The 26176-nt window shown below is 43.0% G+C and overlaps 1 protein-coding gene across 2 annotated transcripts in view; it reads left to right on the forward strand.

The window, feature by feature from the left end:
- Positions 1-4553: 4553 nt before the first annotated feature.
- Positions 4554-26176, forward strand: part of B3GALT1 (beta-1,3-galactosyltransferase 1) — a 323903-nt gene continuing 302280 nt past the window's right edge. Inside the window, exon 1 of one of the 2 annotated variants that reach the window (XM_081183120.1) lies at positions 4554-4818. The gene's annotated coding sequence lies outside the window, so the exon portion shown is untranslated. The remainder of the gene's footprint in view (positions 4819-26176) is intronic. The other variant, XM_081183119.1, reaches the window with a different exon arrangement.

Below are 26176 nucleotides of genomic sequence, written 5' to 3' on the forward strand. Positions count from 1 at the left end.
AGAAAGATTTTTCAGGAAGCTACAAAGCACAACAGAAGCTTGGCAATGGCGTATGGCCTGAACCCTTCTCCTTACGGTATCATAATAGGGAAAAGCAAGTTATTATACTGCTAATCTTTATTATCTGCCATCGACTCTGGGCTAAGCCATTCTCTCACAGCTCATCCCATCCATAAAACTGTATAGGAGACACTGCTTTGTATCATCTTCTAAGATTTTGACATTTTGAGGTGAGGAGTGCCTGGTGCTCTGTCTTAAGTAATAAATAACTTTAGATAAGAGTCTATTGTGGCTGAGTATGATGGTAACACACTATTGTGTTTGGACAGGGAGGAGGGGAAGCTTTTGTTACTTGCATCCTGACCAATATATTGCCGTCCTCTGGGCTTTTTCTTTCCAAGTCCGACTTCTGCTGAAGTTTAGCATGTTTTGGTGTTGCTGTCAGTCTGTTCAGGAGTCCTGTCTTCCTGCCAATGCAGATCATCTTATATTTGTGAATGGTGTATTGCTGTTCTTAAGCTAGCTAGCTCTCTTTAAGACATCTCTTTGCACACATTTGTTTTTAATCCTCCGGTACCCAAGGGTAATTAACCCAAGCAATGTTGACATGCAGCCATGGATTTTATTAGCGCTGGGATCAATGCTTTGCTCTTTAAGTGCTTTGCAGTTTAAGAAATGTGGGGTGCTTTTACTGAAGAGATTGAGAGGTTTTGTTTTTAGTTTTTGTAAGTTGAGTTGCTAGATGGAAGAAAAGTGTCTTCATGTTCCGTTTGCTGTGGCACTTTGGATTTCTGTACAGTTGCTGCAGATCTCTGTGGATTGACAAAATACATACAACGCGGCGTTGATATTGATGATACTTGTAACTAATTCTGAATTAAAGAGAATCGGCAGTATACATTGTGGTAACTTGTTTAAAATGCAGTTTCCTGCTGGGCTTTTAGCTATTTTATATTGACATGCTATGTACACAAACATCCTAAGTCCCCTCAGGCCTGAAAAATGTTTCAAGCTGTAAGGCTTTAAGAGAACTTATAATTTTCTGTCATAAATTACACAGTGTAAGAATCTGAGATGTTAAAGCATAGAATAATGGAATTATAGAGTTGGAAAGGTTCTTGAGAGTCATCTAGTCCAACCCCCTGCAATACAGGAATCTCAACTAAATCATGCATGACAGATGGCCATCCAACCTCTGCTTAAAAGCCTCCAAGGAAGGAGAGGCCACCACCTCTCATAGGAGTCTGTTTCACTGTTGAATAGCCCTTACTGTCAGAAAGTTCTTTCTGATGCTTAGTTGGAATCTCCTTTCTTGTAACTTGAATCCATTGGTTCACGTCCTAGCCTCCAAAGCAGTTAAAAACAGGCTCGCTCCATCCTCCATGTGACATCCCTTCAGATATTTGAAGATGGCTATCATATCTCCTCTCAGGCTCCTGTTTTCCAGGCCCAACTCCATCAACCATTCCTTAGAAGGCTTGGTTTCCAGTCTCTTGATCATATTGGCTACCTTCCTCTGCACATGTTCCAGCTGTCAATATCTTTCTTAACTTGTGGTTCCCAGAACTAGACACAGTTCTCCAGGTGTGGTCTGACCAATAGAGCAGGACTGTAACATCCCTTGATAATAATAATAATAATTTATTATTTGTACCCCATCCATCTGGCTGGGTTTCCCCAGCCACTCTGGTCGGCTTCCAACAAAGATTAAAAATACATTAAAATGTCACACATTAAAAACTTCCCTGAACAGGGCTGCCTTCAGATATCTTCTAAATGTCAGGTAGTTGTTTATCTCTTTGACATCTGATTGGAGGGTGTTCCACAGGGAGGGCGCCACTACTGAGAAGGCCCTCTGACTGGTTCCCTGTAGCTTTGCTTCTCACAATGAGGGAACTGCCAGAAGGCCCTCACGCTGGACCTGGCAGAACAATGGGGGTGGAGACGCTCCTTCAGGTATACTGGGCTGAGGCCGTTTAGGGCTTTAATGGTCAACACCAACACTTTGAATTGTGCTCGGAAACGTATTGTGATCTGGACACTATAGTTCTGTTGATGCAGTCTGGAACATTATTAGCATATATTTTTTGCCGCTGCATCAAACTGTTGACCCATGTTAAACTTGTGGTCTACTAAGACCTCTAGATCCTTTCCACATGGACTATTGGCAATCCAGATGTTTCCCATCTTATATTTGTGCAGCTAGTTCTTCCTGCCTAAATGCAGAGCCTCACATTTGTCCCTATTGAAATCCACACTTGGCTATGATGCTCACTGGGTGGTCTTGCTCAAGTCACAATCTTGCAGCCTAGCCTATCTCAAAGGGTTGTTGAAATGCTTAAATGCTCACAGAAAGACCAATATATTAATGGAACAAGTGCCTTAGCATTATAGAAAAACTTTGATGTTTCTCCTGTGGTGGTATGGTTGACAGGTGCCTATAAATATACAGTATATACTGCCAAATTCACACAGTAAAGGATGCAAAGACATGCTACAGCTGGGTAATATACAATACTGGTCATACTGTACTCAGAGTAGATAACTGATTTCAGTGGGTCTGAGTATGACTTACTTGGAGTTCACTTCCACCACACATGCACCAAATACAGGGTGCTAATCTTGAAGTGAGACGAATGCATATCAACACACACAAATGTGTGGAACTGAATCCACAAGTTCTCAAATAACAGATTTTTTCTAACATTGTCACCAGACAACATGGATTACAGGATTCTCTTCCATGCTTTACTCTCCAAGTTATTTTTGTTCTGAAGCCAATGAAATACATAACAGTGTATGTGTTCCATCTTCCTTTTAACCCATGGACATTGTATACACTCCAAAATTGTTATAAATATTTGGTTATGGGCTCTCCAATTCATTTGGCTCTGGACACATTACTGGTGCCCCCGCCAATAGTGTTTGAAGCCATGTGCATATGACATGGCACCACAGTTTTAAGAAGAATATTGACAAGCTGGAACGTGTGCACGGGAGGGTGACCAAGATGACCAAGGGTATGGAAACCAAGCTTTATGAGGAAAGGTTGAGGGAGTTGGGTATGCTTAGTCTGGAAAAGAAAAGACTGAGAGGAGATATAATAGGCATCTTCAAATATCTGAAGAGCTGTCACATGGAGGATGGAGCAAGCTTGTTTGCTGAGGCTTCAAGGGGTAGAACATGAACCAATGGATTCAAATAGCAAGAAAGGAGATTCCAACTAAACATTGGGAATAAGTTTCTGACAGTAAGAGCTGTTTGACAGTCAAATGGGCTCCCTCAGAAGGTGGTCGCCTCACCATCCTTGGAAGCTTATAAGCAGAGGTTATGGTGCCATCTGTCCAGGATTCTGTAGCTATGATTCCTGGATTGTTGGGTCCTTTCCAACTCTACAATTCTATGGCTCTATGACATTAGCCACAATTTGTATCTGCCTTGTAATTTTTGAGAAATACAGCGGTTGGATGTACTTCCCCTCAAACCAGCTTCCATCTGATTTGAAAATGTAAGGCACATTCACTTAATGATGAAACTGTGATGTATACACCCGAGACTGCTTTGACACATGTGCAAATGCCAGCTGTGAGAATAGGCGTTTTCCAGTGGGGTGGGTGGGGGGTAGCAGGTGTAGATGAAACCAAACAGGCAATGCATATTGGGTGAAGTCAACCTTACTGTGTTCTAAGACTAAGTTGCTAAATTGTACATAGCCTTTGAGAATGAGAAGCAGACTATGTTGCATGAAACTCAAAAAACAAAAACAAGTTCTCTCCCTATTGCTGGGGACAATCTCCATCCTTGGCCACGAACCTCTCCTTTGTTGTTACCAATGGCTCTGCTACATTCCCTCACCCCACAGCCCCGTTCCTAAATCCCTACCTGTTAGAAACGCAACGATGCCAGCTTTCAGATAAGAAAAGGGAAATGGGGAGAGGGGCTGGGGAGGAAAGGAACGGGGAAGGCTGGAGTGACCAGGGTCAAGGCATCAGAAAGGTGCACTTTCTGCTTGCAGCAGGTGCAAACCTTCCTTCGGCATGGGTGCTTATTTTGCTAGCTCTGCCCTATACTCACCACCCCCCGCGATGCTAATCCCACCTTCCTTGCGTGCAACGCTTACTCTAAAGGTATTCTCCCGAAGAAGCAGTGATTCCTTTGGTACCGATTCGTCCCCCGCCCCCTCTCTTTCGACCCTGGGTCCCTCCCACCGCCGCGTCCCTCCGATCCCCCGGTTAAGGTGGAAGGGGATGGCCGAAGCCACCTTAAAGGTAGCCTCGGGCAAGGCGGGCGCACCTCGGCGCTGCGGACCCCTAAAGCCCCACCGGGAGCCGGCGGCCCCTTCCTTCCCGCTCTCCCGGAAGCCGAGCTGCCGATTGAGGCAGGGGGTGAAGAAGAACGCGAGGAGGCGACCACGGGGGCTGGGTGGGCGGGGGAAGCGGCTGGGTGGGCAGCCCTCCTCCCGCCATTGGTGGGCGCCCCTCTCTCCCGGGGAGCCCGAGGAGGCGCCGATTGGCTGCCGGCGCTTGTCAGTCGGCGAGGGCCGAGTTCCATTGCTGGCTGGGCGTGCGGCGTGAATCGCTGCTGCTGCTGCCGCGGCGGCTGGTGCAGCTGCGGGGAGAGTGGGGCTGGCGGCGCGGCGGCGGCGGCGGCGGCGGAGGGAGAAGGGATGCTGGCGGAATGGGCGGCCGGGCAGGAAAGCGGCGAGCGGGAGCCGGAACTCCGCTGAGAAGCGTCCGCGCTGCTGCTGCTGCCAGTCAAGGGAAGGACGTGAGCCGAGCCCCGCCGGTGAGGTTTGGCGCCGGGCAGGATTCTTTCTGGGTGTGTGTTGTGGTGTGTGTGTGTGTGTGTGTGTGTGTGTGTGTGTGTGTGTGTGTGTATTGTGGCTGTGCGTGAGGGGCAGGATCTCCCCGCGCAGCATCCGTTGTTGGAAGGGCTGGACTCGGGCGGCGCAGGGCAGGGGATCGGCCGCTCCCGGGCAGGGCTGGGCTGGGCTGGGGGGCGTTGAGCAAGATGTCTGGGCGAGGGGCGAGCGCGGCATGGGCGCCTGGAGGGCTTGGGCGCACTTGGCGGGGCAGAGGCGCCCGGCCGCCTCCGGAGCATCGCCCTGATGCTCGTATGCCCTTCAAGGAGGTTTCGCCGGCAGCCGGAACGCGAGGACGAAGGAGCATCCAGGAAGCCCCGCAGATGGAACTTTATTGGCCTAATTAAAAGAGGATTCGCATGGCGAGGGGAAGCGCGTATTGGCAAGGCAATGCCCTGGGCGCAGGTTGCTGGAGAGCAAGAGGGTTTGCTTGTTTTGGGGTTCTTTTTGCTTCTTGCAAGCGAAACTTCAGCTGGAGCCGTGGCCTGGCGGGCTTTGCCCCGCAGCCCATGCCCGAAGTTGAGGAGGCGAGCCCCTGGACTGATCTCTCCTAGCAGCTTCGACCTCCTCAGACCTTAGGGTGAGTCAGGTAGGCAGCCGCCCAACTCCTTCCGTGCCCACCTCTGCCTTGGTTCCAATACCTATAGATCCACCCTGTGGATGCCCCGCTTTGGGTTCAGCTCGCCTACTTTTCTGGAGCTTTTCCCGTGTGTGAGAGAGTACTATTGGAGGCGTGTGTTTGGCTGGGGGTTGGTGGAGAAGAGCAAGCTTTTGTTTTCATGTCTGAGCGAGAGAGTTGAGAAGTCCAGTGGCTCTCAGCTGTGAACTGTCAGTTCCCCACAATGGGATGCCGGATTATTTGCCAGCCTGCACTGTTGGACTTCCAAAGTGTATTGATGTCAGGGCAGCTGTTACTTTGCTTTTTCCCCTCCCAAATAAGATGCGGGGATTTATTTATTTATTTTAAAAGACAGATTGCCAATTAAGAAAACAGCGTTAACCTTCTGTTTTTGTAACCATCTCCGCAGGGGACTGGGTTTGATTTTATTCTCCCACAGAAATTGCGTTAAATGAAAAGGGCTTTTTTTTTGTTCCCAACTGTGCTGATGGCTAATGCTGGTTGGTTGGTAGATTTGGAACCTTGCAACTTTGGGAAGTGGATGGGATGACCCATTGATGCTTGTTCCTTATTATTTTTAAAAGAAGAACTCCATGAATATTGATCCAAGAGGTAATGGTGTTAGTCTGTTGTAGCAACGTTGAAGAAAGGGTCTTGTGGCACCTTTCAAAAAGCTAACTGATCTTGTGGTATAAGGTTTCATGGACGAGAAGTCGCTTGCTATCCTATACAAAAGTAAGTCTGTGAGGTTTACTCTCAAGTAAATGTGCATTGGATTGTGGCTGCAGCCATATGTATCCTCTTGAATATAACAAAGTGGGTTGCTTGTAGCCACAAAACCTTTTGGCATGATACATTGTAAGTCTTAAAGATACATCAGAACTTTCCCTGTTTTTTCCTTAGAGATATGCAACCTAATATTAAGCAGTTTTTCTCAGAAGTAAGGTGAAGTAATTCAGTGACGCGTCAGTCACCTGTTTGTCTTCTTGTGGTTCTTTGAGGGGTAAAAGCAATACAGAAATGAAGCAGAAAAAGCTACTCTGTGCATACTGAGAAAGAGCAAGCTAGTGGTCAAAAGACACATGCACAAGAGCTACTTAAAGAGAATAGCAACTTGGCTGAGATTTTGGTTGCAGAAAGTTTATTACAAAATCCCTGACCTTGACTTGCGGATAATAATGTGCAGTGCTGCTCTTGGCATGTTTACTTTGAAATAAGTTCAGTTGCGTTGGGGGGGGGGGCTTACTTCTTTATAAGCGTAGTTAGGATCACAGTATTAAATTCTTCCAAACCTTAGGTCTCACCAGATGAGTTCTGGATTTACTGGGATGTGTTCTTTCTTCTTGAAGACTGGAAGCAATAAAACAAAGCAAAACTTCAGCTTATCCAGTGGTCTAATATGTGGCTCTGTTGGCTCCAATCTTGTACACACTTCCTAGGGAGTAAGCACCGTGGACCTCAATGGGAACTTACTCCTGAGTAAATATGCACAGGCTTGGGCTGCAGAACACTAGATTCTGAGTTGGTTAGTAGTGTTTTGTTATCTTAGCATGCATTGGTTGTTCTCATATCTTTCTTAAAAAGGAACGACTCCATGATGCAAAACATTAACTCTCTAATAGAGCAGTAGCTAACCCTCATAATTACGAGAGGGATCTTTATTTTTATTTTTTATGGTGCTTAATGCTTCTAAATTTTCTGAAGCAATGTGCCACTGATGTAATTAGCAGCCAAACACCAACACATTGGGGAAAGTGTAGCATATCTATGATCTTCCATCTGATGTAGAGTCTAATCTACATACCATTCTAATGATTTGTTAAATAATGGATTGTGATCTGCAGATACCTTGGCCTTATTAATTCAAAGCCAGTGGTGGAATGGTAGGGAGACTGCTCAAATATTTAAGATGGTATTTTGTTCTGCTAAAACCATCTGGTTCCCTGTTGGCATTTTTAGCTCTGGAAAAGTCTCACATAGTTTAGAAGTCTAGGAATGTGCCATGTTGCTTATGCGACCTCCTTCTCTAACACACATGAATTCTCTTCTCTGTTTCCAGGTTGTACTATCCACACTTTCCCTTGATGTCTGAATTGGGTAAACCATGGTTAGCATTCACTAATAATTCATGTTTTGCAAACCGACATCAAACCATGGTTTCAAGTTGTGCTTTGTTTGAGTGTTAGCACCAATCATGTTTTACTTGATTCAGACTTGGATGCTACATTGGAAAGCTGTGGTTAGGGCAACTTAGAAATGGATGAGTAATTGAAGTATCAGGGAGGGGGAAGAGGATGGAGTGTTTAAACCCACAATACACTCCCAGACCTCCAAAACATGGTGCAACCTGGGTTACTGTGTCTTGGTTGGATGCACAAATCCATTCATAATAGTTGAAAAACTCATGGGAAGTTAATGAAAGCTACATATTGACACCAGTGGGCTTTAGAATACTTAATCCTTTGGTCAAATCAGGTTGTCATTAACAGTATGTTTGTGTTTTGCACTAATAAGCTTTTATAGCTGAATTGTAAATATTAAGGGTAGGTTTTAATACTCAATACTTTCCTTGGTCCCTATAAAACACAAATCTTCTGCCCTGCAATGCACTTATCAGAGAAAAATATATTTATTTACAGGAAAAAGAACTGAAATGGTACTTTATCAGATTTATGATTTTTTGTCATATGGTGCTAAAAAAATGTTAAACTGATGTGATGCAGTTAATGAAATCTATTTAAGATTTTTTTCAGTAGCTAGGTATGTTGCAGAGAGCTGTGTGCAGTTTGTTCTATTCCTACCTAGTGCTTCCATTCTAGTTTTTCCTGACCTACACCACTGGGTGCAGTCAGTGTCAATTTTTTCTAGCGGTTTAGTGACATAGACAAATGCTGTTTTGTCAAAAGGCAAGGTTGAAACCCCCAAACTGATTTTCCTTGTGCCTTACATTGTATATTGGGGCTTCAATCCATTGTTCATTTGATTCCTGCGTACTCACTTGGGAAATCCTATTTACTTCAGCGCAATTATTCATCTGAATAGAAATATAGGAAATCTCCCTTATTTTTATTGTATTGCCTTACCTCTTAAGCTACTGGTCCTCTGGGCAGCTATTGCGTTTGGAATTACAAAATAATGGGTTGTCAACAATGCTAGCCCTACTTGGAGTAAACCCATTAAAACGAAGGGGCCTAAGTTAGGCATGTGTATTAATTTCAGTGGGTCTGCTCTGAGTAGGACTAGCATTGAAAACTACTTGGTGCAAATAAGAATGATATTATAAGAATAAGAATAAAATCAAAGCAACGTAAAAGTAATTCATAACACAAGAAGAAGAAGAAGAAGAGTTTGGATTTGATATCCCGCCTTTCACTCCCTTTAAGGAGTCTCAAAGCAGCTAACATTCTCCTTTCCCTTCCTCCCCCACAACAAACACTCTGTGAGGTGAGTGGGGCTGAGAAACTTCAGAGAAGTGTGACTGGCCCAAGGTCACCCAGCAGCTGCATGTGGAGGAGCGGAGGCTCAAACCCGGTTCCCCAGATTACGAGACTACCGCTCTTAACCACTACACCACACTGGCTCTCAAAAGCTTCCATTTCAAAGGCCTGATGAAAGGGGCATTTCTTTGCCCTAAATGAAATGGATCTGGTAGGGAGCCAGCCCTTAAAAGACCATGTGCAATGCAGATACATCAAATAACTAAGGCACACCAAGTTCATTGAGGCTTACTCCCTGGTAAGCAGCCATAGGACTGCTTCCTCAGTGTATGGTATTGTTATTTTAATGGATCAAGAACTTTTTTTTTTACATTATTACAATCCTTTGTGTTCAAATTGTTGAATACACCAAACTTAACCACAATAAAGCTGTAAATGCTACTACTACAGAATAACTATTTTTTAAAAAATAAAAATGACTCAACTACCACAGGGCATATTTGCCATATTTTTTGTGTTTTGTCTTTGCATTAAAGTATGAAATGTCAAAAAGAGCATTCAGTTTCCATTCTGCCTTTCAAAATGGTAGAAGAAATATAAGTTTCTTTTGAAAATATATTTGAATCCTATTGCCTGGATAATTAGCAAGCTACTATATTTCTTTGAAAAAGAAACTTCCTTATTTTCCTCATTGCACGAGTGGGATGTAAACAATTAATTTATGTATGTGTTCGGCTTTTTTAAAAAATGGAATGAAACAGTCATTTTTGCACATGCCAACCTGCTGCCTGATTTAATTGCCCAAATAAAGATTATATCACAGCACTAAAATCTCAGTGGTGAAATTGGCAGCAATAAAGCGACTTACAAGGGTACAGCAGGAGAAAACAAAGCCCTTAAATATTGTGTTTGTATACAACAGGTCGAACTACTAAAGTGGTTTTTAAGAAGTGCAGAGGTGTTCTTCTTGTTAATTTAGTAATTTTATGAACCCTTCAAAATTGCGTTCTGACTGACATGGGAAAGTTACTCTTCTCCTTGCACTAAAGTTAATTGGTGACATCTATGTCTCCCATTGAAATGATGTTTTTATAAATGCACATTTTTCAGGCACTCAGCAGACCTCCCACGGGCTACCAAGGCAACCAAGAGACGAAACTACACTTATCTGTCAGTTGCTGCCTTACATCTTCCAAGTTACTTGATGGTTTTCTTTGGGACATGCATAGATTATCCTTCATTTGCATGAAGGAACTTTGATCTTGGTTAGAAGAACATTTTCCTAATTTCTCTGATGCCCTCCCACCACCACCTAGTCTGAGGTCTGGATTCTTCATCCAAGTCTCTCCACATACATCAAGACAGGTGTTTTGATGCATAACCATGTAATGGCTTGCAAAATCAATGCACAACTCAAAAAGACCAGCTGGACAATTGTCATCTAGTAGTCTCAACTCCCAGAAAGAGTGGAAACACAGAGTATATGAAGGTTCTGGAGACTGATGCCATTGTAGTATTGCTACCTATTTGTTGTATATTATTGTCTTCAGTGTGTTTTGACAAACTAAATTCTTTATCATTCTTCTTAGAGCAGGGGTGGGGAACCTTTGACCTTTCAGATGTTGTTGGACTTCAGATGTTTCTGTCCAGCCCATCCAGCTCAGCCAATGGCCAAATATGACAGGAGTTGTGGTCCTGTACTGTCGAGAGGGCCACAGATCCCCCACCCCAGGGTTAGAGAATTGGTCTCTCTATTACCATCTTCTCTTAGCTGACAATGTTGGTGATGGCCCATATTGCCTTAAGTGACTTGAGTTCATCATACCTGAGAGAACATATCCACCCCTTTGTCCCATCACAACCTGGAAGACCAACTGGAAATACTGTGTTATGTTTACAAGCCATACACCAAGCTGCAATGGCATTTATTTATTTTTAAAGACTTATATTCCACCTTTTCCCAAAGAATGGATTCAATATGGCATACATAGCAAAGCCATATAGGCAGAGAGGCTATGATGGCTTCTTAACTTTGGATTTTGATTCTTTTGTTGATTTATTCAGATGCAAATGTGATTGTCTTCAGGAAGCAGTGGAATTTCCAGTTGACTTTGTGTATAAGGAGGGAAGAGGGGAATTTTGAGTGCCGTAGTTGCAGTTTGATTACAGTATTTTAACTGCCCAAATCCTTTGTATGCAGAGAGCAATAAATAAGAGGTAAAGAAAAGTTCCATAGGAAGTTACTAATGACATGTAGATGCAGAAAATGTCAGGAGAACTTCACACTACCACCGCAATAAAAAGTCTGCAACTCTTATTGCTATTTTTCTATAATGATGGTTTTCAAACTGTGTTCCCTCTGTTATTATTTTTTTTAAAGGACTACACTAAATGATGGATTTTAATTTAATAAGAAAGTTTTGGGGTTTGGTTTTTTTGCAGGAACCCCCCCCCTAGTTGATGTAGTCATTTATATTTATAAAAATTATAAATTTTTAAATTTTGCAAATACAGTTTTAATCAATATCAATAACTATATCCTCTAGGGTCCTGGACTTCATTGGAAGTTTCTTATGGCTTTCTTAATGAGAAAATTTGTTAACTGATAGACAAGATGCCCTAAGTAGTTGTTTCTTTGCTATTGTTGATCTTCCCTTGCAAAGGCCAGTGGCTGGGGAATGTTGAGCAGTTTCTGTTGTGTGTTGTCAACTCCAGAGACAAATACAAAAGGGCCCTTTGGCAGGCAACGGTTTTCCCTGTTGTAAATTTGAAAACCACCGCTCTAGAATTTGGGAAACAGTGCTAAAAGTGAGGTTTTGACATTTTGGAGAGGCTGGGTACCTCTGCCGCTCATGGACATCTATGGCTGACCCCTTATCCAGTTTCTATTGCTACAGGCAAGAAAACATCTTTTCATTTCCGTTGGAATTCCACAGTATTTTTACACGAACATTTCTTAACAAAGAAGCAGAGGAAGCAAAGTTAGGGTCGCAAATTTGTTTTCCAGGAAACCAATTAGTTCAGTGTGACAGAAGAAAGCACTGATATTCAATCAGGAAGACATTACAAATAGATTGTCTACCTAAAGCTGTGTCTTTTAGCAGTGCTTCTGAGCTGAGCCAGGGAGAAAGGAAGGATGGGAAGAAAGTCTTTGTTCCTAATTATGAGGCTATGTCTCTAAAAAATATAATTAGATAGAGGGCTGGCTGTGCAGCCCAATTCTATGCATGTTTACCCATAAATTAGTCCCATTATCTTCAATGGAGCTGACTTGCTAGCAAGCATGTTTTAGGATGGAATGCTTAGGAATAATACTGTCCATTCAAGGCATGTCCAGCAAGTAAGGCTGCAGTCTTTACTGGCGTAATTGGTAGACCAATTACTATGCTTTTGTTGATTAATCAAGGGCACATTTTAATCACTGGGCTGAGAAGGAAGGACACATTTGTTTACTTTGAAACCATTTGAGGTTTTGCCATGGAAATTAAAATGCTTAAGAGAGTTGTTTTCTTCTCACCATATGTGGTATCTTAAAAAATATAAACAATGCACCATAATAACTTGGCCAGCCTTGGATTCTATCCACCTTGACTTTGTGTGTGTGTGTGTGTGAGAGAGAGAGAGAGAGAGAGAGAGAGAGAGAGAGAGAGAGAGAGATGCCTCTGGCTGTGGTAATTCTCCCATCTGTCTTCCTTCAGCAATAGTGGGTGGGTGGCTTTCCCAAGTGTCACCCATGGCTAGTGCTACTTAACCTGAGAGGCAAAATAGGTGAAATGATGTAGCTAAGTGGTAGTTCATCTCCCTTGTATGCAGAAGTTCCCAGATTCAATCCCCAACATTGCCAGATAGGATTGGGAAAACAACCCTGTCCAAATATCCATTTCCAGTCTGTGTGGACAGTATTGAGTTAGTTAGCCCAATGGGTTAGTATATAAAGCTGCTTTCTGTTTCTGTGCTCTAGCCTGTTTGAAGAAGCATGTGAGATGACATTCTTCTGCAAGCTTCTGCTGATGTTTTGCAGGAAGAGTTTTTGTTGATGATATCCTTTTGTTGGCTGATTTCCACTTCAGTGCTAAACCTGCTGTGGAGCACATTCTGATTCTAGGTTGAGTGTGTTAGGCTAACTTGCAACAAATGAGTAATTTTTTTGCCATAGCGGTAGGAATGGTTGGAGGATTCAATCTTTCATTGCTGATCCACCCCTCCTGGACTAGTGTGTAAATAGGAATGTGGTTATCCAGCAACTTTTGCACTTCTGGGATGCTCCATGTTTTCTGTTCACATGATCACGTTTACAAATGCATCTTCTGGGAGAAAAATGTGCTTAGAAATTTAAATGTGAATTTTCATGTAGATTGTGTGTGTGTGAAAAGAAGCAGCAAATAATGCTGAAGTAATGTACATGCAGGATGGGACAGTCTTATAGGTGAGTGCATGCAAAAGTGCTATGAACCACAAATACACTAATTCAATCATCCCTAGTAGATTCCCGTTTATGGTCACGGGAGCTTAGATACATGCAATAGAGACGTCCTCTCTGCACTCAGAGGGTGGTGTATAATTATCATGAAAGAGACAGGGGCCAAAAATAGATTGAATCAACTATCCTTTTGATTTCGTGTGTGTGTGTGTGTGTGTGTGTATGCACACACATACATATTTTAACAGTGCAATACATCTCAGAAATAAGTATAAAGTGGGAGTAGGATTGTACCCTAAAGCCTGTAACAGCTGCAGATTTGTTCAATTAGAAGATGGTCAACATAATGGAATTTTTATATCCATCAAAAGTCTCAAGTGGGAGGAGATGAGAGAGACAAGATCATCTCTGAAACACATTTAGAAGCCTCAGAAATTTTTGCAAAGGCTCATTTGGCAGCTTCTATCCTATTATAATCCAAATCCTTTTACTCTGTCCTCTATTTCATGTTGCTAATCGTAGCTCCATTGTGTGGAATATTATTTACAAAATGACAGATGTGCTGATTTTGGATCAACTTTGAATGATGGAGTACTTGAATGCAGGACCTGCTGTCGGTGCTGAATTTAAGCTCACTGTTTTCAGCTCCACTTGGGAGCTTGTAGTTGGGACCTCCTGAATGGAATAAATTTTAGGGGGGCAGCTGCAAGCCCTACTTCTGGCAGGGATCAGCTGCACTCAGGAATCAATCCTAGCTGGGCTTGCTTCTGAGGCCAGATTTAAAAGACACCAAATGCAAGAACAACTGAGAATCTATTTCAAAGTTTCTGATTGTTGCTTTTGCAGTAGTAATTTTACCTGCCCTACAGCTGATGTGTGTGGTTGGTGGGCATAGCTGAGGGAAATTGTCCCACAGGGTGAATTAGAACCCCTGGTGGGCCTAATTTGACCCATTGACCGGATGTTCTCCAGCTACTTATGTTCCTATGTTTCTAGATTCCAGGATAGGCAAAGTCAAGGGGATACTCTTAAATTAGCTGAAGGAATGTGTAGGTGACATTTGAACTGGAAAAGGTATTATCTTGTAAATGGTAGTAATGCACATAAAATGGACAGGAGTAAGATACCTAAGTGGTGATTCATGTGCTTTAAAATGCATGTGTGATTTTGCTTTGGCTAAAGAATTGGAGGCATAGCATGTTTGGGCTCATGCACACGGCATCCATATAAATGACTAAATTAAAGGAGGATGAATAATTAGGTTGATCATGCAATTATTGTGTTCTCCTTTGATTCCGTAAGCTTTGTGATGACTGAAGAAATAGGCAGAACTCTTCAAACATTTCAGTGAATATCAACATCTTTCGGTCTCGTTATGTGTTGATTCAGTTTAGTTGCTTTTGTGGTTAATTTTACTTTAAAATATGAAACAATGCATCAAAAATACCCACCTGTTTGCAAATGACATTACATGTTAAAACCAAACACATCAACCTCAAAGTAAACCACCTAACATAAAAATCAGAATACCCTCTACCCTATTGAGGTTCTTTGCTATTTTTCTACCAGAGAAGAGTTATGTTTTCATTTCCTTACTTTAGACAGTTAAAAAAAAATCCAATTTCTTATCTTTAGAACTAACGTCAACCCAAAGGTAGCAACAGCTGCTTTCCCTCCACAGCAAAACAGAATAGAATTCTGTCATGCTAGAATATCATTAAATATAATTCCCATCCTCAGTCAACTTAACCCTGAGCCCCAAAGCTGACTGAATGAGAGGCTTTACTACAATTTCAAAAGGCACCTGGTGGTGGGAGAGAAAAGGCATGGCAGAATCCAAGTACTGGGGGAAATGAAATGCCCAGATCGTATTCTATCAAGAGTAGAGTTGGGGGCAGAAATCTGATTTGGTTCTTTTTTTAAGGCAAGCCTACCTGATATGCACTTCCTGAAACAATACACAAACTGAAATACAGTTCTATCTTTCACAGTTCAAACTTATTCAAATGCTGCTGTTATCCAATAGAAAATGCATACAAAAATACATATGGGGAAAGTGTGCATATAGTTGCCAATCTCCCTTTCTTGGGCAAGATCCCTGAGCGGATGATTGTGGACCAGATCCAGGCACTCTTGGAGGAAACTGATTTTCTGGATCCATTTCAAACAGGGCTTAGGACCAGTTTTGGGACAGAAACTGCTTGATGACCAGCTGTATGAAGACCTCTGTTGGGAGAGAATCTGGGGAAAATGTGTCCCTGTTAATTCTCCTTGACCTCTCAGCAGCTTTCAATCCCACCAGCCATGGTATCCTTCTGGAGTGGCTGTTTGAGTTGGAGGTGGGTGGCCCTACTTTGCAGCGGTTCTGATCCTTCTTGGATGGTCGTTCCCAGAGCGTGATACTTGGGGAGGGCTCTTTGGCCCCGTGGAGCCTTCAATGTAGAGTTCCTCAAAAGTTCGATTTTATCCCCTACCTTATGCTGTTTAACATCTACATGAAACTGCTGAGTTGGAACATCCAGAGTTTTGTTAGCAAAATGCTGAGGACATACAGCTGTGCTTTACACCTGCAAGTATGTAAGTGGATGTGCCTCGGTAATGGACTGAATGAGAGCCAACAAACTGATGCTCAATCCAGATAGGCACTGTTAGTGTTAGAATTCCTGCTCCGTGATTGCAGTCATGGGATTGTTGTCTTTCACATGATGTGGTATGTTTTGACTCTACAAAGTGGGAAGTGACAGAGACAGGATGTTTGTGTTACTGTGTTCCGTGAAGTGGGACTATTGTCCTTTGTTTTTTATCTTTGCTGTCTGATGCTAGAGAGAGAGGGAGCCATGTTTCAGTGCTCCGTGTGTGTTTATATGTAAATAAAGTAGATTAGCCAAAATGCTGAGTTGCTGAGGTCTGTCATGCGAACTGCGAAGTCTCTGCAGATCCCTAAGTGTGCCGGTGTCTGTTGGCATAGGTCGCTGTGATATTGGGGCAGAAGAAAGCTTTTGAAGCTCCCAAACAAAAGACCAGGAGGGAGAGAACATGTTAGTTGCGCATATATCTCTGCCAGGGTCCTACTCAAGTGTAGGACGAGCTCCTGACAGTTAGTGGGTGGTTCCCTAGACTGGATGGTTAGGAGGCTGCCTGCTCTTGCTGGGGTTACACTTGTTCTGAAGGAGCAGATACATAGCCTGGGGGTCCTTCTAGATTCTTTGCTGTCACTTGAGGCTCAGGTGGCCTCAGTACATGGAGTGCCTTCCATCAGCTTTGTCTTGTGGCCCAGCTGCACCTTTATCTGGACAGGGATAGGTAGGTAAGGGTAGAGCAAGCAGGTCCAGCCCAGTTAATGAAGGCAAAGTCAGAGCAAAGTTCTCTTACATGAAGCACAACAGGACCCTGGACAGCTCCAAATAGGTTACGCTTGCTTTTCCCTCCTAACATACCTAGAAAAAGACATACTGTATCAGCTGGAATTTTGGGCCGACCAAAGCCTTATTTAATCTGATGTGACAAGGTGTGGCTGGCTTCCTGTTTACCCTCTAGAGCAGTTTTAGGGGGAAGTTTGGGGCTGCAGGGAATGGGAGAGGAAAAAGGAAGTCCTGTTGAGTGAGCAGAACTCCAGTCTTGCAGCGTACATTGCAACCCTTACTTTAGTTACTAATGAACTTAAATTACATATATGTGGCAGAAATTGTCTTCAGTTCTTTGCTTCGTATTTGAAAGAGACAATGGAGTTCTTACCCAGCTTCCTGACTTGCATGTCCTCTAAGTCTTCCATAATGGCCTCCCGTTCTCTCACTCTCTGAAAGGGATTTTTCAGGTTGTATCCAACACTGCTGCTCCATTTGAACATCCCCCTCTTCTCTTCTCTTCTCTTCTCTTCTCTTCTCTTCTCTTCTCTTCTCCTCTCCTCTCCTCTCCTCTCCTCTCCTCTCCTCTCCTCTCCTCTCCTCTGCACTTTCAGGCAGCAGACATCACAATGTGACAGAAGAGGGAGAATACCTTACCTCAATCATTGCCTGCCCCCTGCATTTTTTAAATGTACAGTGGTACCTCGGGTTAAGAACTTAATTCGTTCTGGAGGTCCGTTCTTAACCTGAAACTGTTCTTAACCTGAAGCACCACTTTAGCTAATGGGGCCTCCTGCTGCCGCCGCACGATTTCTGTTCTCATCCTGAAGCAAAGTTCTTAACCCGAGGTACTATTTCTGGGTTAGCGGAGTCTGTAACCTGAAGCGTCTGTAACCCATGGTACCACTGTACTTGGAGGCTACTGAAAACTTTTCTGTTTAGCTGAACCTACCTAGATATGTGGAGTTGATGTGCCTTTTAATACAGTATATGACTTTATTCTATTTTTAACTGCTGATGTTATTTATATTTTTAGGGTTATTTTTGTTAATTTGGTTTTAACTATGTTTTTCTTCAACAATTTTAATGTATATTTTATGTAAACCACTTAAAGGTTTTTTTGTGGTTAATCAGCATACTAGCAATAAGTAAATATGAAACCTGCAGCCCAATTTCACAAGGGCAACTTGATAAAGTGATAAGTGATAAAGACTACAATCCTATGTACACTTTCCTGGGACATTGATGTCAGTGGGGCTTGCTTCTGAGGAGATGCATAAATTGCTGCTAAGGTGTGTGGCTTTAAAAAAACACACCCAATAACGACAACAGTGGATTCAGCAATTAAACATTACAATATACAAATTATAAGAAATTACAGTATGTTTATTGTGTGACGTATGAGATCAGCCATATTCACGGTATGGGGAAAATCTGCAATTGTCTTCTTCTTAGGGTATTGTGTCCTGTCTTCAAAAGGGGCGGGAGAAGGAAGAAAATATTTATTTAGATCAGGGGTGGCCAACTCACAAGAGACTGTGAGTCTGTTCAGGTCAAAGTTGTTGAGCTATTTTTAGGAAGGAAAGCCCTGTTTTGGGGGGTTCAGAGAGGAGGAAAGTCTGTTTTTGGGGGGGAGCCGGTGATCTACCAATGATCTACCACAGACGTCCAGTGATCACGATCTACCTGTTGGATGTGCCTGATTTAGACCATTTCTCTACCACTTGATATATATATAAATATCTAATTGGGGTACAGAAAGCAGCAGCAATTCTGTTGACACTACAAAAACTGCATCATACTGAAGAAGTAATCGTATTATATCAATAATAACAGAATATAGATAGTGACAGTGTGGATAACTTTCAAAGAAACTGCTTTTCATTTAAGTAAATGTCACCTGCAATATAATTAAAATATCATTGTACCATAAAAGCCTTTCAATTGGCAAAGTGTTAGTTTTCTTTAGTCGCAGAAGATGGGGTCTGTTCATAATGAATGGTTTGCTTAGAGAGCAGTTATTCAGGGCAGGAGGAGCGATCCTCACCCGGGAAACATTTTTGACTGCTCTTTAGATGAGATGAAGACTAATTGAATTGACAGATTTAAGCTGGTTGGTACAGGACACAACATTGTCTGGAATGTAACACTGAAGTCAGTGGCATGGGTAGGGAACACTGAGAATGGCCATGGGCTTGTACCTAAGACATAAAAAGGTAAAGGTACCCCTGCCCATACGGGCCAGTCTTGTCCGACTCTAGGGTTGTACGCTCATCTCACTTAAGAGGCCGGGAGCCAGCGCTGTCCGGAGACACTTCCGGGTCACGTGGCCAGCGTGACGAAGCTGCTCTGGCGAGCCGGCACCAGCGCAGCACACGGAAACGCCGTTTACCTTCCCGCTATAAAGTGGTACCTATTTATCTGCTTGCACTTAGGGGTGCTTTCCAACTGCTAGGTGGGCAGGAGCTGGGACCGAAAGACGGGAGCTCACCCCGCCGCGGGGATTCGAACCGCCGACCATACGATCAGCAAGTCCTAGGCACTGAGGTTTTACCCACAGTGCTACCCGCATCCCTTTACCTAAGACATAGTGTAGGGATAATACACAAGACTGACAAAAAGTTGACTTTCCCTCAGGATTCTGTGGGAATCTGATATGTTGCCATTGTTAGCCAATTAGGATTCAAATATCCTTGTCAACTGGTTGAAAAGCATCCAGAGCATCACTGTTAGATCCCAGTCTTCCTTCTGCTGAACTTGGTCTATGTAAGGTAAAGGTAAAGGGACCCCTGACCATTAGGTCCAGTCGTGACCAACTCTGGGGTTGTGGCATTCATCTCGCTTTATTGGCCAAGGGAGCCGGCGTACAGCTTCCGGGTCAGGTGGCCAGCATGACTAAGCTGCTTCTGGCAAATCAGAGCAGTGCACGGAAACGCCATTTACCTTCCTGCTGGAGCAGTACCTATTTATCTACTTGCACTTTGATGTGCTTTTGAACTGCTAGGTTGGCAGGAGCAGAGACTGAGCAATGGGAGCTCACCCCGTCGTGGGGATTCGAACCGCCGACCTTCTGATCAGCAAGTCCTAGGCTCAGTGGTTTAACCCATAGCACCACCCGCGGTCTATGTACTAGGTATCAAAAGACCCCCCAAAAAACCAAAAAACCCCACGTCCTCTTTTGCTTTCAAAAGGCATTGCTATGGTTATTATTACATGTAAACAAGGAACACAACAAATTCTCATTGGAATGCAATGCTTCTTCCACTCCACCCTCTCTCATATATTCTTAAATATATCCAAGATCAGACTTTTGAACTTTGCTACGGAGCTTGCTGTTTTCTGCTAAAAAAAACCCAACCACCCCTCTCCTGCTGATGGAGTCTTTGTGTTTTGTTGTATTATTATAGAGCAAATACTCCCCTAAAGAGAGGCATAAGTAAAATCTTCTTAAGAAAGAAGCAGAGAAGATTGTGAGGCTTTATTCAATTACTCCCTAAAGGGTTGAATGTGAGTATTGATTATATGCCTCTTTTAAAATAATAGTGGAGTTATCTGGGCAGTCCCTGAGTTCCAGAAATTGTGTTCTGTATTTCTGGTTCCTTGTCTACACTAGGGGTGGAGATGTTGTTGGGCTACAACTGCTGTCATTCCTGACCATTGCCCATGCAGGTTGCCCTATTATATTCTGTGACCCCAAGAAAGTTAACATACCTATACTGAGGAGTTGGACTGAAACCCAGCATCTACTATATTTGGGTTGGAATGTTTTGGAGTAGTGACCTGAGTTTCGCATTCCTCACCTTATGAGCTGCTTTCTCTAAAGCTCTAATAAACCATGATAAGTCATATCAGAGCTTATGAATTTGATTTGGGTTGCCAGTGTGTTGGAGGGAGCTGTTTGGCCCTTTTCAGGCTTTGTTTTGTTTTGTTTAAATGCCTTATTGGCTTGCTGCTATTGTCTTCTCCTTGATGCCAAACAGGCAGCCATAGTTGTGCAAGTAGTAGCTTCAGCTCTTTTAAATATTGGTGCCAGAAGATGGGATCTGTGTTCTGAAATGTACTGAGCTATGATAAATCCTCCCAAGCCGGCACTTTTGAGAACAAGTTTTTCTTTTTGTGTTCCTTCTCGTTTCTGTGCCTTTCTTTTGGGTTTCTGCTTTTATTATGCATCACACAGCAGGTGTGGATGTGATTTTGTTTTGTTTTTTATTGTTATTTTTTGCTTTTATGAAATGATTTATGGTACAAACCCTGAGAACTGCAAGGTTTTTAAAATTCTCTTCTTTTCCCCAGGGATTTCTTTTGTGGGGGCGGGGGTAGTTCTTCTTTTGAAGAGACGTTTGTGAATTGTAACATGAAATGGGCCATTGCGACTCCCATGTTCTCCAAGCGAGAGTGGGATGTCTGCAGTGCTAGGCTTTGATTGGAGTGATGCTTTGAATCCATGATGGTGCCACAACCTGATAAAATGAAGCCTTTTTTATTTTTTTGGAATGCTTGAATTTTAATCAGTTCCAGTCAATCACAGTTTTTGAAGTGATTTTGAGCACAGCTCCTTCTTTGTTTCTGTACGGTAAGCAGGTCTTCTGCACAACGGATTGGGGTTAGCAAGCACCACCTTGCTCCCTCCCTCTACCTTTAAATCACATGTCCTCTGCAATACATTAAATTATATTGCAGATTTATTTACTGCATTTTATAAGTAAGGAAGCACCCCTCTGCTTTTATTGAGGAACCCGAGAAGCACATTTCCATATTTGAAAAAAAAATGCACTGTATAGCCATAAAGAGATGTATCTTGACCCCCTCCCCCCTTTAAATTTGTTTTTATTTATTTTATTTAGAAAGATTTTTAAATTTCTCAGAGGTCTCTAAGCATGTTCTCCCCCCCCATGGAGTGCTTTCCCTACTGGTGACTGGGAATAAAAATTGTTGGGTTAGATCGAGATTAGCCCTCAGCAGAGTTCTGCTCATGCTGGAGGAAGGGGTAGTGAAATTATTTTTGCTTATTCCTCCTTCCCTTTGCAACCCACTTTGCCTCCTGAAAAGTTGAACTCGAAGACTGAGGATCCTGCATGGAAGGTGGTGTTGAATACAGTTCCATCAAATGCCCTTCTAGTCACAGAGGGGCAATTCTAGATCCAACCATTGGCTTTTCATAGTTGATACAGTTTTCTTGCTCAGTCGCGTCTCCTTGTTTCTGCTCACCTTGGAACTTCGTCACTGCTCCGTCAGAGTTTTCCTGTTGTATCCTCCTCTTTGTAAGGGACTTCCTTTCGGTCTTCCAGTCCATCTCTATCCCTTGGTGTTGGAGCTCTCAGACTGAGTGAGGTCTTCTTCAGGACTCAAGGAGTCTGGCATTTGAAACTGCTCCGGCTCTCTAGGACTGCCCTGCGCAGGTCCTCTCCAATGACTCATATTAATTATTGGCATCATTCAGCAATGATTTTGTCCCTGGAGCCAGGGCACGAAATAACTCTGCTTGGAAAGAAGAGAGGCCTTTCGAGGATGAGCTTTCCACAGAACTAACACAACAGAGGCAGCCTGCAGTACAACACAGATTTTTATGGCTGTTGCTGTTGCTCACATTTCTTTCCTATCCTTCCACCATGGTCCCATCTGTGCTATACATTTAAAGCACTGTGATACTGCTTGGCTTCCCCCAAGAAATGCTGGGAGTGTAGTTTGTTAAGGGTGCTGAGGGTTGTTAAGAGACCCATATTTTCCTTAGAGCTACAATTCTCAAAGTGGTTTAACAATCAGCCTCTCTTCCCAGGGAACTCTTGAGAATTGTAGGGAAATAAGGGTCTGTAACAACTCTCAGCACCTTTAACAAACTACGCAGTCCCCATGATTCTTTGGGGAGGAATCACAACTGTTTAAAGTGATATGATAATGGTTTTGAATGTATAGTGTTGATGGCACCTAAGTTGCTGAGGGCAGCAAACAATGGGGGTGATTCCATTCTTCCCCCCCCCAAAAAAAAACAACCCCGGTTCTGTAAGGCTGAGAGGGTGAGGTTAAGAAATCATGGCTGACCCATAAATTTTGAATAGGGAAGAAAATTGATTTTGTCTGCATTTTAATAAGAAACTACCCAATTTACATTTTTCAAACCAGTATGCTGACTGAAACATGGTTATCCCTTGAAATCTGCTATTCTCTGAAATTTGTGACGTGGGCCTCCAGCCACTGTGAACAAAAATGAACTTATTAGGGGAGAGGGTGTGCAAAAAATGCATTGCATTCATGAAAATAACATACAAGGAAGGATTATATTAGGGAAAATTGCTTGCAAAAAACATGCATATTCATCAGACCTTTGTACAAAAATGTCTATTTTAAGAGAAATTAGCATTAAAATGCCAAGAAATTGAGAGGATATAATTGAAATTGACAGATTCATTCATCCTTACACAAGGCATGCTGGGAAAATCCCACCAATGGGAGATTTGACTCCCAACTGTCCTCTATCCTTTAGACCATTGTAAACAATACACCTTAGGTCTAAGAATTAAGAAGCTGCTTCAAATGTCCTGTCAGGCTACTTGGGGGGGGGGGCATCATACATGGGTATCTTCTGCCTCTAGCATAGTCCAGGAAAGGAGAAAATTTGAATTTTTCATATGATTATCTAGCATCTACTGCTCAAACTCTAATAGGTTTGTAACCATAGAAACTTTATTGAAATAATGGGTGATAAAAATTCTAAACAGGGAAGAATGTCAAAGATTAGGAATTGCAGGAAGAAGGGGCTGCACTTTCAACTCTTTGGGGGTGATGCTGTTCATAGAACATTCTGTCTTTAGTTAAACAAATTAGATGACTTCCGTTTGCCCCCCAGCAGGCTGGTCTCTGTATTATAAAATCACTGCCTATCACTTGACATAATTAGCCACATTCTGTTAAAAGTCTGCTCATGCAAAAAAAAAAAAAAAAAAGCAAAAAAAAAAGCTGCATGGAAGGATAGTTAAACAAGATTTTTTTAAAAAGTGTAAATGCATTGGGCAATATCTAGTATGGACTTTGTGCTGGTGGAAAGCACTCTTTAATGTGGTGCACCAGAAATTTGACATCCGGAATTGCCCCCAATCAGTGTTAGAAACTCAGATATATAAGCTGGGTGCCAAATGGCTCCTTAAACCAAGGCTACAGTTGCCAAAAAGGAATGTCTAGTTGCCGTATTAGGGCAAAGACAGCTCTAAAACCTTATTTTTCAAATGATGGACTGACTGGGACTATCACTTAAGCATCTGGTTAGATCAGATGACAACCTTGAGCTAGGTTAAGAACTTGTTGTTGTTGTTGTTTGGTCATTTAGTTGTGTCCGACTCTTCGTGACCCCTGGGCCAGAGCACACCAAGCACTCCTGTCTTCCATTGCCTCCTCCAGTTTTGTCAAACTCATGTTAGTAGCTTCAAGAACACTGTCCAGCCGTCTCATCCTCTGTCATCCCCTTCTCCTTGTGCCCTCCATCTTTCCCAACATCAGGGTCTTTTCCAGGGAGTCTTCTCTTCTCATGAGGTGGCCAAAGTATTGGAGCCTCAGCTTCACGATCTGTCCTTCCAATGAGCACTCAGGGCTGATTTCCTTAAGAATGGATAGGTTTGATCTTCTTGCAGTCCACGGGACTCTCAAGAGTCTCCTCCAGCACCATAATTCAAAAGCATCAATTCTTTGGCGATCAGCCTTCTTTATGGTCCAGTTCTCACTTCCATACATCACCACTGGGAAAACCATAGCTTTAACTGTGCAGACCTTTGTCGGCAAGGTGATGTCTCTACTTTTTAAGATGCTGTCTAGGTTTGTCATTGCTTTTCTCCCAAGAAGCAGGCGTCTTTTAATTTCATGACTGCTGTCACCATCTGCAGTGATCATGGAGCCCAAGAAAGTAAAATCTCTTACTGCCTCCATTTCTTGCCCCCTCTATATATCAGCCTATTCCTACCTCTTTTTCTTAAAGGTGACATGGAGCATTCATAGTGTAGGAATAGTCTTCACAACTGTGAGCATGTCTGTGAACCTGCCCTGTCTTTTCCAGTATGGAGGCCTCGTTTGTGCAGTCTCTTGAAAGCCAAAAGTCAGCCTTAGTAGTGGGGGTGGGGAGAAGAAGCTCCTGTATCTTTTCAAAAGTAGCTTCCTTCCCTGTTTTCTTTCTTTCAGTGGCATCACTTGCGGCTTTTGTTTGAGCATAAGGGAGCCCTGTGGCTGTGGCTGTGATATCAATAAGCAGGTCAAAACGGCATTTGACTGAGCTCTATTCACTGAATGCTAGAAGCCAGCTCACTGGCACCCCTCTTCTTGCCTGAAGGATTCAGGACTGTAGTTCCACTCTTCAGTGCAACCAGGGCTGGATTAATATCGGCAAATGTAGAGTCTTCTCCCACCCACCCACATACCTCGTTCCAGGTTCTCTGAAGCTATTAATAATTACAAATGCTAAAACCAGAGAGGTCTTGGAGGAGAGACACCGAAAGCTCAGAGAAGCCTTTGAATTGCTGCATGGTTCTGATTGTCAGGAGCTAGCTAGTTATTTATTTACCGTATTTTCCTGTCTATAAGACACTCCCATGTATAAGACGCCCCCTATTTTGGGGAACTCCAATTTAAGAAAATTGGGGGGGGGGGTCTCTGTGTATAAGACGCCCCCCAAATTTTTGACATTATTTTTTAGGGGGGGGACCTAGTCTTACAAACAGAAAAATACGGTATTTAAACAAATCACCTACCACGTCATCAAAATGCAAACTTCTCAGTGTGAGGGCATTTTGGGTTGTTGTTTCTCCTGTTTCTACATGGTTCTGCCCAAAAGCTGGAGAAAGAGAACACAGTTATCAGCAGCAAAAAAGAAGAATATGCAGTATAGCAGCCTTCTGTTTTGGTCTCCCAACTCCCATTGTCCTCCACCCATTGGCCCTGCTGGCTGATGGGAGTTGGAGTTCAGTGACTTTTGTTTGGTGGGGACAGGGAGGAGTTGGATTGGGCAAAGACTGAATCCTAAGATGGACCAGCCACCATAAAATATCAGTAGGCCTGATTCGGGGCTCTCTGCTGTTCCATTCTGAAGTTGTTGCAGTAAAGGTATAACATTTTCCTGCCCTTGCTACCTTCCATCCTGACCATTGCAAGTTGTGGGGCTGCAGTGGCTCCATTGCTCCATTAAACCCCAACACTGCCTCCCACCACCAGGGTTTTGATTGTGCTCTTGGGATCAGGGTGTTAGGCCGCCATCCTGTTTATAGGGGCAAATAGGTACTAAATAAATGCTGTTGAACGAATAGCTATTGTGAGTAAAAATCGACCACATGTAATCACTTGTTACCTTCTAGAACAGAGTTGGGTCTTCAGCTGTTTTTGGACTATAATTCTCATCATCCCTGACCACTGGTCCTGCTAGCTAGGGATGATGGGTGTTGTAGTCCAAAAATGAGTGAGAGACCCAAGTTTCGGAAACCCTGTTCTAGAAGGACAAAAGATATAGCATTCCTTTATATG

This window comes from Podarcis bocagei (genome assembly GCF_964188305.1).
Source record: "Podarcis bocagei genome assembly, chromosome: 1".
Classification (NCBI taxonomy): domain Eukaryota; kingdom Metazoa; phylum Chordata; class Lepidosauria; order Squamata; family Lacertidae; genus Podarcis; species Podarcis bocagei.